A 16,534-nucleotide genomic window follows, 5' to 3' on the forward strand; every position below is an offset into this window, starting at 1 on the left:
TGTACGTAACTAAAACCCTGACACTACACCTAACTCAGGCACTGACAGTGTCCCTAACAAGGGCCCTCACACTACTCCCAACTCAGTCACTGACATTTTCCCTAATTGAGGCAATGATACTACTCCCAACTCAGGAACTAAGGCTCTGGATCATTGTGATGACAAGCGCCATGGAGCACTGTGATGACAAGGGTCATGGAGAATTGTGATGACAAGTGCATGGAGCATTGTGATGACAAGGGCCATGGAGAATTGTGATGACAGGGGTCACGGAGCATTGTGATGACAGGGGTCATGGGGCATTTTGATGATAATGGCGTGGAGCATTGTGATGAAAGTGGTCACGGAACATTGTGACGATAAGGGCATGGAGCCTAGTGAGGGTCAGTCTTGCGGTCTTGGGACTAAATTCAGTGCCTGAGGTAGGCACAGCATAAGGTCTTTAGTTAGCATAAGAGGTAGGATATTAGCTCGGGACAGGGTTAGGGTGAAGGCTAGGAATCGTGTCAGGAAATGACCTAAGGATAGTGTGAAGACCTTTGTTACTGAGAATATCAGGGCCTTATTCAGAACCAGTGTTAGGGCTTCAGGTAGGGACAGTATCAGGGCCTGACTTAGGGAGAGCGACAGGGTCTGAGTGAGGCCTAATGTCAGGCCCTCAGCTGGGGACACTGTCAGGGAGTGACTTAGGAGCAGCATCAGTGCCTTTGTTGGATCAGCTTTAGGCTCTTAGTTAAAGATGACCAGAGCCCTAGTTAGTCACAGCGTCAAGGCCTCAGTTAGGGAAAGCTTCAGGGCCTGAGTTACGGACAGCCTCAGGTCTTCACTTAAAGACAGCGACAGGGCTTTCTTAGGGAGAGTGTCAAGACCTTGGTTAGAAATGGGTCAGGATATTATCTCAGGAGAGTGTCAGGATTTTAGTTATTGCTGGCAGCAGGGCCTATATTAGGGACAGATTCTGGGCCTTTGTTAGAGACAGTGTCATGGCCTTAGTTAGGAGTAGTCAGGGCTTTAGTTAGGGAGAGCATTAGGGTTTCAGTCAGCATAAGATGCAGGAGATTCTCTCGGGACAGAGTCAGGTTCCAGGCCAGAGATAGTGAAAGGAAATGACCAAGGGATAACGAGAAGACCTTAGTCATTGAGAGCATCAGGGCCTTAGTTAGCAGCAGCGTGAGGGCCTTAATCAGGACCAGTGCCAGGGCTTGATGTACGGACGGCGTCAGAGCCTAACTAAGGTACAGCAACAGGGCCTAAGTGAGGCCTATCTTTGGGGCCTGAGTAAGGGACAGTATCAGGGCATGACTTAGGAGCAGCAGAAAGGCCTCTGTAGGATCAGCATTAGGGTCTTCGTGAAAGATATTATCAGGGCCTCTGTTAGGGACAGCCTCAAGGTCTCACTTAGGGACAGCGTCAGGGCTTACTTTGGGAAAGTTTCAGGACCTTGGTAAGACATGGGTCAGGATATTAGCTCCGGAAAATGTCAGGTGTTCAGATATTGACGGCAGCAGGGCCTTAGTTAGAGGCAGTGTCAGGCCTAAGTTAGGACTAGCATCAGAGCCTTTGTTAGGTACAGTGTCAGTGACTGAGTTAGGTGTAGTGTCAGGGCCTTAGTTAGGGACAGTGTCAGGACCTGCGTTAGGACGAGCCTCCAGGCCTCAGTTAGGGACAGGTTCACGTCCTCGGACCTAAATTCAGGGCCTCATTTAGGGACAGAATCACAGATTTAGCTAGCATAAGAGGATCTACAGCTGAAAGCAACTTGAACACCACCACAAGCAGATGCAGAAGTGAACCATGCACGCTCTTATGCAGGAATATTCCACAGCAGTTGAGTACATTTTGTTTAAAGTTAGTAACATTCTACAAATTATGTTTTTAAGAAAACCATATTCAGAAGATGAAAGAATCTCGTTCTAAAGAATCTCTTTAGCTAATCTCGACATTAGCTAAAGAGAAGGTTAGGTTAAGATCTAGGGATAGTGTCAGGAAATGACCTAGGGATAGTGTCAAGACCTTAGTTACTTAGAGCATCAGGGCCTAATTAAGGACCAGTGAGTGTCAGGGCTTCGGGTAGGGACAGCGTCAGAGCCTGACTTAGGGAGAGCGACAGGGCCTGAGTGAGGCCTAGCGTCAGGGCCTTAGCTAGGGACAGTGTCAGGGCATGACTTAGGAGCAACATAAGAGCCACGGTAGGATCAGCCTCAGGGGCTATGTTAAAGATATTATCAGGGCCTCTGTTAGGGACAGCCTCAAGACCTCACTTAGGGAGAGTATCAGGGCTTCCTTAGGGAGAGTTTCAGGACCTTGGTAAGAGATGAGTTAGGATATTAGCTCAGGATAATGTTCGGACTTTAGATATTGATGGTAGCAGGGCCTAAGTAAGGGACAGTGTCAAGGCGTTAGTTAGGAGTAGCGGGCCCCTGATAGGTCCAGTGTCAGGTCCTCAGTTAGCAATAGTGTTAGGGCCTTAGTTAGGGACAGTGTCAGGGCCAGATGTAGGACGAGCATCTAGGCCTTAGTTCGGGACAGTTTCACGGTCTTGGGACTAAATTCAGTGCCTGAGGCAGGCACAACCTAAGGGCTTCAGTTAGCATAAGAGGCAGGACATTAGCTAGTGACCGTGTCAGTTTAACATCTAGGGATAGTGTCAGGAAATGACCTAAGGATAGTGTGAAGACCTTTGTTACTGAGACTCTCAGGGCCTTATTCAGAGCCCGTGTTAGGGCTTCAGGTAGGGACAGCATCAGAGCCTGACTTAGGAAGAGCGAAAGGGTCTGAGTGAGGCCTAGCATCAGACCCTTAGCTGGGGACACTGTCAGGGCATGACTTAGGAGCAGCCTCAGGGCTTCTGTTGGATCAGCCTTAGGGTCTTAGTTAAAGACATGACCAGGGTCTGAGTTAGTCACAGAATCAAGGCCTGAGTTAGTTAGGGAAAGCTGCAGAGCCTCACTTAGGGACAGCGTCAGGGCTTACTTTGGGACAGTTTCAGGACCTTGGTAAGACATGGGTCAGGATATTAGCTCCGGATAATGTCAGGACTTTAGATATTGATGGCAGCAGCCCTTAGTTAGAGACAGTGTCAGGCTCTGAGTTACGACTAGCATCAGAGCCTTTGTTAGGTACAATGTACGGGACTGAGTTAGGAGTAGAGTCAGGGCCTTAGTTAGTGACAGTGTCACGGCCTGACTTCGGGAGAGCGACAGGGCCTGAGTGAGGCCTAGCGTCAGGCCCTTTGCTGGGCACACTGTCAGGGCATGACTTTGGAGCAGCATCAGCGTCTTTGCTGGATCAGCTTTAAGGTCTTCGTGAAATACATGATCAGGGCCTGAGTTAGTCACAGCTTCAAGGCTTCAGTTAAGGAAAGCTTCAGGGCCTGAATTAGGGACAGACTCAGGTCTTCACTTACGGACAGCGTCAGGGCTTACTTTGGGACAGTTTCACGACCTTGGAAAGACATAGGTCAGGATATTAGCTCAGGATAATGTCAGGACTTTACATACTGATGGCTGCAGGGCCTTAGTTACAGACGGTTTCAGGGCCTGAGTTAGGCCTAGCATCAGTGACTTTGTTAGGTACAGTGTAAGGGACTGAGTTAGGGGTAGTGTCAGGGCCTTGCTTAGGGCCAGTGTCAGGGTCTGAGTTAGGTGTGCTGTCAGAGACCTAGTTAGGGACAGTGCTAGGGTCTGAGTTACGATTCGTGTCAAGACCTTATTTAGGACCAATTTCAGGGCCTTAGTTTGGACTAGCATCAGAGCCATTGTTAGGAATCGTATGAGGGCCTGAGTTAGGCGTACTGTCAGGGCCTTAGCTAGGGACAGTGTTAGGGCCTGAGTTAGGATTAGTGTCAAGGCCTTATTTAAGACCAATTTTAGGGCTTTAGTTTGGACTAGCAACAGAGCCTTTGTTAGGTATCATTTCGGGGCCTAAGTTAGGTGTAGTGTCAGGGCCATTGTTAGGGACAGTATCAGGGCCTGACTTAGGAGAAGTTCAGGGCCTTAGCCAGGGAAAGGGTCAGGGCCTTAGTAAGGGATATTATCAGGACCTGAATTAGCAGTAGTATCAAAAATCCTTAGTGAGGAAAGTTAGGAATAAGTCAGGACTCAGGCCCTGACACGGTCCTTAACTAAGGCCCTGACACTACTCGTAACACAGGCCCTGATCTGATTCCTATCATAGGCCCTGACACTGGTCTTAACTAAGGCCCTGACACTGGCCCTAACTAAAGCTGTGACGCTACTCTTAACTCAGGCACTGACACTGTCCCTAACAAAGCCTCTGACACTACTCGTAACTCAGGCCCTGACACTGTCTCTAACTAAGGCCCTGATACTACTACGAACTCCGCACTGGCACTGTCCCTAACTTAGGCCCTGACTCTACTCCTAACTCAGGAACTGACACTATCACTAACTAAGGCCCTGACACTGTTCATAACTCACACCCTAACACTACTCCTAAAGCATGCCCTGGCAATGTCCCTAACTAAGGCCTTGACACTATTCCTAACTCAGGCGCTGATACAATACCTAAGGAAGGCCCTGACATTACTCCTAACTCAGGCCCTGAAAAGGTCCCTAACTAACGCCGACAAAATTCTTAACTCAGGCACTGACACTGTCCCAAAATAAGGCCCTGAATCTATTCCTGACTGAGGCGCTGATACAATACCTAACGAAGACACTGATGCTACTCCTAACTAAGGCCCTGACACTACTCCTAACTCAGGCAATGACACAGTCCCTAACTAAGGCCCTGACACTATTCCCAACTCAGGCACTGACAGTGTACGTAACTAAAACCCTGACACTACACCTAACTCAGGCACTGACAGTGTCCCTAACAAGGGCCCTCACACTACTCCCAACTCAGTCACTGACATTTTCCCTAATTGAGGCAATGATACTACTCCCAACTCAGGAACTAAGGCTCTGGATCATTGTGATGACAAGCGCCATGGAGCACTGTGATGACAAGGGTCATGGAGAATTGTGATGACAAGTGCATGGAGCATTGTGATGACAAGGGCCATGGAGAATTGTGATGACAGGGGTCACGGAGCATTGTGACGATAAGGGCATGGAGCCTAGTGAGGGTCAGTCTTGCGGTCTTGGGACTAAATTCAGTGCCTGAGGTAGGCACAGCATAAGGTCTTTAGTTAGCATAAGAGGTAGGATATTAGCTCGGGACAGGGTTAGGGTGAAGGCTAGGAATCGTGTCAGGAAATGACCTAAGGATAGTGTGAAGACCTTTGTTACTGAGAATATCAGGGCCTTATTCAGAACCAGTGTTAGGGCTTCAGGTAGGGACAGTATCAGGGCCTGACTTAGGGAGAGCGACAGGGTCTGAGTGAGGCCTAATGTCAGGCCCTCAGCTGGGGAGACTGTCAGGGAGTGACTTAGGAGCAGCATCAGTGCCTTTGTTGGATCAGCTTTAGGCTCTTAGTTAAAGATGACCAGAGCCCTAGTTAGTCACAGCGTCAAGGCCTCAGTTAGGGAAAGCTTCAGGGCCTGAGTTACGGACAGCCTCAGGTCTTCACTTAAAGACAGCGACAGGGCTTTCTTAGGGAGAGTGTCAAGACCTTGGTTAGAAATGGGTCAGGATATTATCTCAGGAGAGTGTCAGGATTTTAGTTATTGCTGGCAGCAGGGCCTATATTAGGGACAGATTCTGGGCCTTTGTTAGAGACAGTGTCATGGCCTTAGTTAGGAGTAGTCAGGGCCTTAGTTAGGGAGAGCATTAGGGTTTCAGTCAGCATAAGATGCAGGAGATTATCTCGGGACAGAGTCAGGTCCCAGGCCAGAGATAGTGAAAGGAAATGACCAAGGGATAACGAGAAGACCTTAGTCATTGAGAGCATCAGGGCCTTAGTTAGCAGCAGCGTGAGGGCCTTAATCAGGACCAGTGCCAGGGCTTGATTTACGGACAGCGTCAGAGCCTAACTAAGGTACAGCAACAGGGCCTAAGTGAGGCCTATCTTTGGGGCCTGAGTAAGGGACAGTATCAGGGCATGACTTAGGAGCAGCAGAAAGGCCTCTGTAGGATCAGCATTAGGGTCTTCGTGAAAGATATTATCAGGGCCTCTGTTAGGGACAGCCTCAAGGTCTCACTTAGGGACAGCGTCAGGGCTTACTTTGGGACAGTTTCAGGACCTTGGTAAGACATGGGTCAGGATATTAGCTCCGGATAATGTCAGGACTTTAGATATTGATGGCAGCAGCCCTTAGTTAGAGACAGTGTCAGGCTCTGAGTTACGACTAGCATCAGAGCCTTTGTTAGGTACAATGTACGGGACTGAGTTAGGAGTAGAGTCAGGGCCTTAGTTAGTGACAGTGTCACGGCCTGACTTCGGGAGAGCGACAGGGCCTGAGTGAGGCCTAGCGTCAGGCCCTTTGCTGGGCACACTGTCAGGGCATGACTTTGGAGCAGCATCAGCGTCTTTGCTGGATCAGCTTTAAGGTCTTCGTGAAATACATGATCAGGGCCTGAGTTAGTCACAGCTTCAAGGCTTCAGTTAAGGAAAGCTTCAGGGCCTGAGTTAGGGACAGCCTCAGGTCTTCAGTTACGGACAGCGTCAGGGCTTACTTTGGGACAGCTTCACGACCTTGGAAAGACATAGGTCAGGATATTAGCTCAGGATAATGTCAGGACTTTACATACTGATGGCAGCAGGGCCTTAGTTACAGACGGTTTCAGGGCCTGAGTTAGGCCTAGCATCAGTGACTTTGTTAGGTACAGTGTAAGGGACTGAGTTAGGGGTAGTGTCAGGGCCTTGCTTAGGGCCAGTGTCAGGGTCTGAGTTAGGTGTGCTGTCAGAGACCTAGTTAGGGACAGTGCTAGGGTCTGAGTTACGATTCGTGTCAAGGCCTTATTTAGGACCAATTTCAGGGCCTTAGTTTGGACTAGCATCAGAGCCATTGTTAGGAATCGTATGAGGGCCTGAGTTAGGCGTACTGTCAGGGCCTTAGCTAGGGACAGTGTTAGGGCCTGAGTTAGGATTAGTGTCAAGGCCTTATTTAAGACCAATTTTAGGGCTTTAGTTTGGACTAGCAACAGAGCCTTTGTTAGGTATCATTTCGGGGCCTAAGTTAGGTGTAGTGTCAGGGCCATTGTTAGGGACAGTATCAGGGCCTGACTTAGGAGAAGTTCAGGGCCTTAGCCAGGGAAAGGGTCAGGGCCTTAGTAAGGGATATTATCAGGACCTGAATTAGCAGTAGTATCAAAAATCCTTAGTGAGGAAAGTTAGGAATAAGTCAGGACTCAGGCCCTGACACGGTCCTTAACTAAGGCCCTGACACTACTCGTAACACAGGCCCTGATCTGATTCCTATCATAGGCCCTGACACTGGTCTTAACTAAGGCCCTGACACTGGCCCTAACTAAAGCTGTGACGCTACTCTTAACTCAGGCACTGACACTGTCCCTAACAAAGCCTCTGACACTACTCGTAACTCAGGCCCTGACACTGTCTCTAACTAAGGCCCTGATACTACTACGAACTCCGCACTGGCACTGTCCCTAACTTAGGCCCTGACTCTACTCCTAACTCAGGAACTGACACTATCACTAACTAAGGCCCTGACACTGTTCATAACTCACACCCTAACACTACTCCTAAAGCATGCCCTGGCAATGTCCCTAACTAAGGCCTTGACACTATTCCTAACTCAGGCGCTGATACAATACCTAAGGAAGGCCCTGACATTACTCCTAACTCAGGCCCTGAAAAGGTCCCTAACTAACGCCGACAAAACTCTTAACTCAGGCACTGACACTGTCCCAAAATAAGGCCCTGAATCTATTCCTGACTGAGGCGCTGATACAATACCTAACGAAGACACTGATGCTACTCCTAACTAAGGCCCTGACACTACTCCTAACTCAGGCAATGACACAGTCCCTAACTAAGGCCCTGACACTATTCCCAACTCAGGCACTGACAGTGTACGTAACTAAAACCCTGACACTACACCTAACTCAGGCACTGACAGTGTCCCTAACAAGGGCCCTCACACTACTCCCAACTCAGTCACTGACATTTTCCCTAATTGAGGCAATGATACTACTCCCAACTCAGGAACTAAGGCTCTGGATCATTGTGATGACAAGCGCCATGGAGCACTGTGATGACAAGGGTCATGGAGAATTGTGATGACAAGTGCATGGAGCATTGTGATGACAAGGGCCATGGAGAATTGTGATGACAGGGGTCACGGAGCATTGTGATGACAGGGGTCATGGGGCATTTTGATGATAATGGCGTGGAGCATTGTGATGAAAGTGGTCACGGAACATTGTGACGATAAGGGCATGGAGCCTAGTGAGGGTCAGTCTTGCGGTCTTGGGACTAAATTCAGTGCCTGAGGTAGGCACAGCATAAGGTCTTTAGTTAGCATAAGAGGTAGGATATTAGCTCGGGACAGGGTTAGGGTGAAGGCTAGGAATCGTGTCAGGAAATGACCTAAGGATAGTGTGAAGACCTTTGTTACTGAGAATATCAGGGCCTTATTCAGAACCAGTGTTAGGGCTTCAGGTAGGGACAGTATCAGGGCCTGACTTAGGGAGAGCGACAGGGTCTGAGTGAGGCCTAATGTCAGGCCCTCAGCTGGGGACACTGTCAGGGAGTGACTTAGGAGCAGCATCAGTGCCTTTGTTGGATCAGCTTTAGGCTCTTAGTTAAAGATGACCAGAGCCCTAGTTAGTCACAGCGTCAAGGCCTCAGTTAGGGAAAGCTTCAGGGCCTGAGTTACGGACAGCCTCAGGTCTTCACTTAAAGACAGCGACAGGGCTTTCTTAGGGAGAGTGTCAAGACCTTGGTTAGAAATGGGTCAGGATATTATCTCAGGAGAGTGTCAGGATTTTAGTTATTGCTGGCAGCAGGGCCTATATTAGGGACAGATTCTGGGCCTTTGTTAGAGACAGTGTCATGGCCTTAGTTAGGAGTAGTCAGGGCCTTAGTTAGGGAGAGCATTAGGGTTTCAGTCAGCATAAGATGCAGGAGATTCTCTCGGGACAGAGTCAGGTTCCAGGCCAGAGATAGTGAAAGGAAATGACCAAGGGATAACGAGAAGACCTTAGTCATTGAGAGCATCAGGACCTTAGTTAGCAGCAGCGTGAGGGCCTTAATCAGGACCAGTGCCAGGGCTTGATGTACGGACGGCGTCAGAGCCTAACTAAGGTACAGCAACAGGGCCTAAGTGAGGCCTATCTTTGGGGCCTGAGTAAGGGACAGTATCAGGGCATGACTTAGGAGCAGCAGAAAGGCCTCTGTAGGATCAGCATTAGGGTCTTCGTTAAAGCTATTATCAGGGCCTCTGTTAGGGACAGCCTCAAGGTCTCACTTAGGGACAGCGTCAGGGCTTACTTTGGGACAGTTTCAGGACCTTGGTAAGACATGGGTCAGGATATTAGCTCCGGATAATGTCAGGTGTTCAGATATTGACGGCAGCAGGGCCTTAGTTAGAGGCAGTGTCAGGCCTAAGTTAGGACTAGCATCAGAGCCTTTGTTAGGTACAGTGTCAGTGACTGAGTTAGGTGTAGTGTCAGGGCCTTAGTTAGGGACAGTGTCAGGACCTGCGTTAGGACGAGCCTCCAGGCCTCAGTTAGGGACAGGTTCACGGCCTCGGACCTAAATTCAGGGCCTCATTTAGGGACAGAATCACAGGTTTAGCTAGCATAAGAGGATCTACAGCTGAAAGCAACTTGAACTCCACCACAAGCAGATGCAGAAGTGAACCATGCACGCTCCTATGCAGGAATATTCCACAGCAGTTGGGTACATTTTGTTTAAAGTTAGTAACACTATACAAATTATGTTTTTAAGAAAACCATATTCAGAAGATGAAAGAATCTCGTTCTAAAGAATCTCTTTAGCTAATCTCGACATTAGCTAAAGAGAAGGTTAGGTTAAGATCTAGGGATAGTGTCAGGAAATGACCTAGGGATAGTGTCAAGACCTTAGTTACTTAGAGCATCAGGGCCTAATTAAGGACCAGTGAGTGTCAGGGCTTCGGGTAGGGACAGCGTCAGAGCCTGACTTAGGGAGAGCGACAGGGCCTGAGTGAGGCCTAGCGTCAGGGCCTTAGCTAGGGACAGTGTCAGGGCATGACTTAGGAGCAACATAAGAGCCACGGTAGGATCAGCCTCAGGGTCTATGTTAAAGATATTATCAGGGCCTCTGTTAGGGACAGCCTCAAGGCCTCACTTAGGGAGAGCATCAGGGCTTCCTTAGGGAGAGTTTCAGGACCTTGGTAAGAGACGAGTTAGGATATTAGCTCAGGATAATGTTCGGACTTTAGATATTGATGGTAGCAGGGCCTAAGTAAGGGACAGTGTCAAGGCCTTAGTTAGGAGTAGCGGGCCCCTGATAGGTCCAGTGTCAGGTCCTCGGTTAGCAATAGTGTTAGGGCCTTAGTTAGGGACAGTGTCAGGGCCAGATGTAGGACGAGCATCTAGGCCTTAGTTCGGTACAGTTTCACGGTCTTGGGACTAAATTCAGTGCCTGAGGCAGGCACAGCCTAAGGGCTTCAGTTAGCATAAGAGGCAGGATATTAGCTAGTGACAGTGTCAGTTTAACATGTAGGGATAGTGTCAGGAAATGACCTAAGGATAGTGTGAAGACCTTTGTTACTGAGACTCTCAGGGCCTTATTCAGAATCCGTGTTAGGGCTTCAGGTAGGGACAGCATCAGAGCCTGACTTAGGGAGAGCGATAGGGTCTGAGTGAGGCCTAGCATCAGACTCTTAGCCTGGGACACTGTCAGGGCATGACTGAGGAGCAGCCTCAGGGCTTCTGTTGGATCAGCCTTAGGGTCTTAGTTAAAGACATGACCAGGGTCTGAGTTAGTCACAGCATCAAGGCCTGAGTTAGTTAGGGAAAGGTGCAGGGCCTCACTTAGGGACAGCGTCAGGGCTTACTTTGGGACAGTTTCAGGACCTTGGTAAGACATGGGTCAGGATATTAGCTCCGGATAATGTCAGGACTTTAGATATTGATGGCAGCAGCCCTTAGTTAGAGACAGTGTCAGGCCCTGAGTTACGACTAGCATCAGAGCCTTTGTTAGGTACAATGTACGGGACTGAGTTAGGAGTAGAGTCAGGGCTTTAGTTAGTGACAGTGTCAGGGCCTGACTTCGGGAGAGCGACAGGGCCTGAGTGAGGCCTAGCGTCAGGCCCTTTGCTGGGCACACTGTCAGGGCATGACTTTGGAGCAGCATCAGCGTCTTTGCTGGATCAGCATTAAGGTCTTCGTGAAGTACATGATCAGGGCCTGAGATAGTCACAGCTTCAAGGCTTCAGTTAAGGAAAGCTTCAGGGCCTGAGTTAGGGACAGCCTCAGGTCTTCACTTAGGGACAGCGTCAGGGCTTACTTTGGGACAGTTTCACGACCTTGGAAAGACATAGGTCAGGAGATTAGCTCAGGATAATGTCAGGACTTTACATACTGATGGCAGCAGGGCCTTAGTTACAGACGGTTTCAGGGCCTGAGTTAGGCCTAACATCAGTGACTTTGTTAGGTACAGTGTAAGGGACTGAGTTAGGAGTAGTGTCAGGGCCTTGCTTAGGGCCAGTGTCAGGGTCTGAGTTAGGTGTACTGTCAGAGACCTAGTTAGGGACAGTGCTAGGGCCTGAGTTACGATTCGTGTCAAGGCCCTATTTAGGACCAATTTCAGGGCCTTAGTTTGGACTAGCATCAGAGCCATTGTTAGGAATCGTATGAGAGCCTGAGTTAGGCGTACTGTCAGGGCCTTAGCTAGGGACAGTGTTAGGGCCTGAGTTAGGATTAGTGTCAAGGCCTTATTTAAGACCAATTTTAGGGCTTTAGTTTGGACTAGCAACAGAGCCTTTGTTAGGTATCATTTCGGGGCCTAAGTTAGGTGTAGTGTCAGGGCCATTGTTAGGGACAGTATCAGGGCCTGACTTAGGAGACGTTCAGGGCCTTAGCCAGGGAAAGCGTCAGGGCCTTAGTAAGGGATATTATCAGGACCTGAATTAGCAGTAGTGTCAAAAATCCTTAGTGAGGAAAGTTAGGAATAAGTCAGGACTCAGGCCCTGACACTGTCCTTAACTAAGGCCCTGACACTACTCGTAACACAGGCCCTGATCTGATTCCTATCATAGGCCCTGACACTGGTCTTAACTAAGGCCCTGACACTGGCCCTAACTAAAGCTGTGACGCTACTCTTAACTCAGGCACTGACACTGTCCCTAACAAAGCCTCTGACACTACTCCTAACTCAGGCCCTGACACTGTCTCTAGCTAAGGCCCTGATACTTCTACGAACTCAGCACTGGCACTGTCCCTAACTTAGGCCCTGACTCTACTCCTAACTGAGGAACTGACACTGTCACTAACTAAGGCCCTGACACTGTTCATAACTCACACCCTAACACTACTCCTAAAGCATGCCCTGGCAATGTCCCTAACTAAGGCCTTGACACTATTCCTAACTCAGGCACTGATACAATACCTCAGGAAGGCCCTGACATTACTCCTAACTCAGGCCCTGAAAAGATCCCTAAATAAGGCCGACAAAACTCCTAACTCAGGCACTGACACTGTCCCAAAATAAGGCCCTGAATCTATTCCTAAGTGAGGCGCTGATACAATACCTAACGAAGGCACTGATGCTACTCCTAACTAAGGCCCTGACACTACTCCTAACTCAGGCAATGACACAGTCCCTAACTAAGGCCCTGACACTATTCCCAACTCAGGCACTGACAGTGTACGTAACTAAAACCCTGACACTACACCTAACTCAGGCACTGACAGTGTCCCTAACAAGGACCCTCACACTACTCCCAACTCAGTCACTGACATTTTCCCTAATTGAGGCAATGATACTACTCCCAACTCAGGAACTAAGGCTCTGGATCATTGTGATGACAAGCGCCATGGAGCACTGTGATGACATGGGCCATGGAGAATTGTGATGACAGGGGTCATGGAGAATTGTGATGACAAGGGCCATGGAGCATTGTGATGACAGAGTTCATGGGGCATTGTGATGAAAGTGGTCATGGAGCATTGTGATGAAAATGGTCATGGAGCATTGTGATGAAAGTGGTCATGGAGGATTGTGATGAAAAGCTCTATGGAGCATTGTGATGACAGGGGTCATGGAGCATTGTGATGACAGGGGTCATGGGGCATTTTGATGATAAGGGCGTGGGGCATTTTGATGACAGTGGTCACGGAACATTGTGACGATAAGGGCATGGAGCCTAGTGAGGGACAGTCTAGCGGTCTTGGGACTAAATTCAGTGCCTGAGGCAGGCACAGCATAAGGTCTTTAGTTAGCATAAGAGGTAGGATATTAGCTCGGGACAGGGTTGGGGTAGAGGCGAGGAATCTTGTCAGGAAATGACCTAAGGATAGTGTGAAGACCTTTGTTACGGAGAATATCAGGGCCTTATTCAGAACCAGTGTTAGGGCTTCAGGTAGGGACAGTATCAGGGCCTGACTTAGGGAGAGCGACAGGGTCTGAGTGAGGCCTAATGTCAGGCCCTCAGCTGGGGACACTGTCAGGGAGTGACTTAGGAGCAGCATCAGTGCCTTTGTTGGATCAGCTTTAGGCTCTTAGTTAAAGATGACCAGAGCCCTAGTTAGTCACAGCGTCAAGGCCTCAGTTAGGGAAAGCTTCAGGGCCTGAGTTACGGACAGCCTCAGGTCTTCACTTAAAGACAGCGACAGGGCTTTCTTAGGGAGAGTGTCAAGACCTTGGTTAGAAATGGGTCAGGATATTATCTCAGGAGAGTGTCAGGATTTTAGTTATTGCTGGCAGCAGGGCCTATATTAGGGACAGATTCTGGGCCTTTGTTAGAGACAGTGTCATGGCCTTAGTTAGGAGTAGTCAGGGCCTTAGTTAGGGAGAGCATTAGGGTTTCAGTCAGCATAAGATGCAGGAGATTCTCTCGGGACAGAGTCAGGTTCTAGGCCAGAGATAGTGAAAGGAAATGACCAAGGGATAACGAGAAGACCTTAGTCATTGAGAGCATCAGGACCTTAGTTAGCAGCAGCGTGAGGGCCTTAATCAGGACCAGTGCCAGGGCTTGATGTACGGACGGCGTCAGAGCCTAACTAAGGTACAGCAACAGGGCCTAAGTGAGGCCTATCTTTGGGGCCTGAGTAAGGGACAGTATCAGGGCATGACTTAGGAGCAGCAGAAAGGCCTCTGTAGGATCAGCATTAGGGTCTTCATGAAAGATATTATCAGGGCCTCTGTTAGGGACAGCCTCAAGGTCTCACTTAGGGACAGCGTCAGGGCTTACTTTGGGAAAGTTTCAGGACCTTGGTAAGACATGGGTCAGGATATTAGCTCCGGGTAATGTCAGGTGTTCAGATATTGACGGCAGCAGGGCCTTAGTTAGAGGCAGTGTCAGGCCTAAGTTAGGACTAGCATCAGAGCCTTTCTTAGGTACAGTGTCAGTGACTGAGTTAGGTGTAGTGTCAGGGCCTTAGTTAGGGACAGTGTCAGGACCTGCGTTAGGACGAGCCTCCAGGCCTCAGTTAGGGACAGGTTCACGGCCTCGGACCTAAATTCAGGGCCTCATTTAGGGACAGAATCACAGGTTTAGCTAGCATAAGAGGATCTACAGCTGAAAGCAACTTGAACACCACCACAAGCAGATGCAGAAGTGAACCATGCACGCTCCTATGCAGGAATATTCCACAGCAGTTGGGTACATTTTGTTTAAAGTTAGTAACACTATACAAATTATGTTTTTAAGAAAACCATATTCAGAAGATGAAAGAATCTCGTTCTAAAGAATCTCTTTAGCTAATCTCGACATTAGCTAAAGAGAAGGTTAGGTTAAGATCTAGGGATAGTGTCAGGAAATGACCTAGGGATAGTGTCAAGACCTTAGTTACTTAGAGCATCAGGGCCTAATTAAGGACCAGTGAGTGTCAGGGCTTCGGGTAGGGACAGCGTCAGAGCCTGACTTAGGGAGAGCGACAGGGCCTGAGTGAGGCCTAGCGTCAGGGCCTTAGCTAGGGACAGTGTCAGGGCATGACTTAGGAGCAACATAAGAGCCACGGTTGGATCAGCCTCAGGGGCTATGTTAAAGATATTATCAGGGCCTCTGTTAGGGATAGCCTCAAGGCCTCACTTAGGGAGAGCATCAGGGCTTCCTTAGGGAGAGTTTCAGGACCTTGGTAAGAGATGAGTTAGGATATTAGCTCAGGATAATGTTCGGACTTTAGATATTGATGGTAGCAGGGCCTAAGTAAGGGACAGTGTCAAGGCGTTAGTTAGGAGTAGCGGGCCCCTGATAGGTCCAGTGTCAGGTCCTCAGTTAGCAATAGTGTTAGGGCCTTATTTAGGGACAGTGTCAGGGCCAGATGTAGGACGAGCATCTAGGCCTTAGTTCGGGACAGTTTCACGGTCTTGGGACTAAATTCAGTGCCTGAGGCAGGCACAACCTAAGGGCTTCAGTTAGCATAAGAGGCAGGACATTAGCTAGTGACCGTGTCAGTTTAACATCTAGGGATAGTGTCAGGAAATGACCTAAGGATAGTGTGAAGACCTTTGTTACTGAGACTCTCAGGGCCTTATTCAGAACCCGTGTTAGGGCTTCAGGTAGGGACAGCATCAGAGCCTGACTTAGGGAGAGCGAAAGGGTCTGAGTGAGGCCTAGCATCAGACCCTTAGCTGGGGACACTGTCAGGGCATGACTTAGGAGCAGCCTCAGGGCTTCTGTTGGATCAGCCTTAGGGTCTTAGTTAAAGACATGACCAGGGTCTGAATTAGTCACAGAATCAAGGCCTGAGTTAGTTAGGGAAAGCTGCAGAGCCTCACTTAGGGACAGCGTCAGGGCTTACTTTGGGACAGTTTCAGGACCTTGGTAAGACATGGGTCAGGATATTAGCTCCGGATAATGTCAGGACTTTAGATATTGATGGCAGCAGCCCTTAGTTAGAGACAGTGTCAGGCTCTGAGTTACGACTAGCATCAGAGCCTTTGTTAGGTACAATGTACGGGACTGAGTTAGGAGTAGAGTCAGGGCCTTAGTTAGTGACAGTGTCAGGGCCTGACTTCGGGAGAGCGACAGGGCCTGAGTGAGGCCTAGCGTCAGGCCCTTTGCTGGGCACACTGTCAGGGCATGACTTTGGAGCAGCATCAGCGTCTTTGCTGGATCAGCTTTAAGGTCTTCGTGAAATACATGATCAGGGCCTGAGTTAGTCACAGCTTCAAGGCTTCAGTTAAGGAAAGCTTCAGGGCCTGAGTTAGGGACAGCCTCAGGTCTTCACTTAGGGACAGCGTCAGGGCTTACTTTGGGACAGTTTCACGACCTTGGAAAGACATAGGTCAGGAGATTAGCTCAGGATAATGTCAGGACTTTACATACTGATGGCAGCAGGGCCTTAGTTACAGACGGTTTCAGGGCCTGAGTTAGGCCTAGCATCAGTGACTTTGTTAGGTACAGTGTAAGGGACTGAGTTAGGGGTAGTGTCAGGGCCTTGCTTAGGGCCAGTGTCAGGGTCTGAGTTAGGTGTGCTGTCAGAGACCTAGTTAGGGCCAGTGCTAGGGTCT

The sequence above is a fragment of the Balaenoptera physalus genome, assembly GCF_965194825.1.
Source record: "Balaenoptera physalus genome assembly, chromosome: 14".
In the NCBI taxonomy this organism is placed as follows: domain Eukaryota; kingdom Metazoa; phylum Chordata; class Mammalia; order Artiodactyla; family Balaenopteridae; genus Balaenoptera; species Balaenoptera physalus.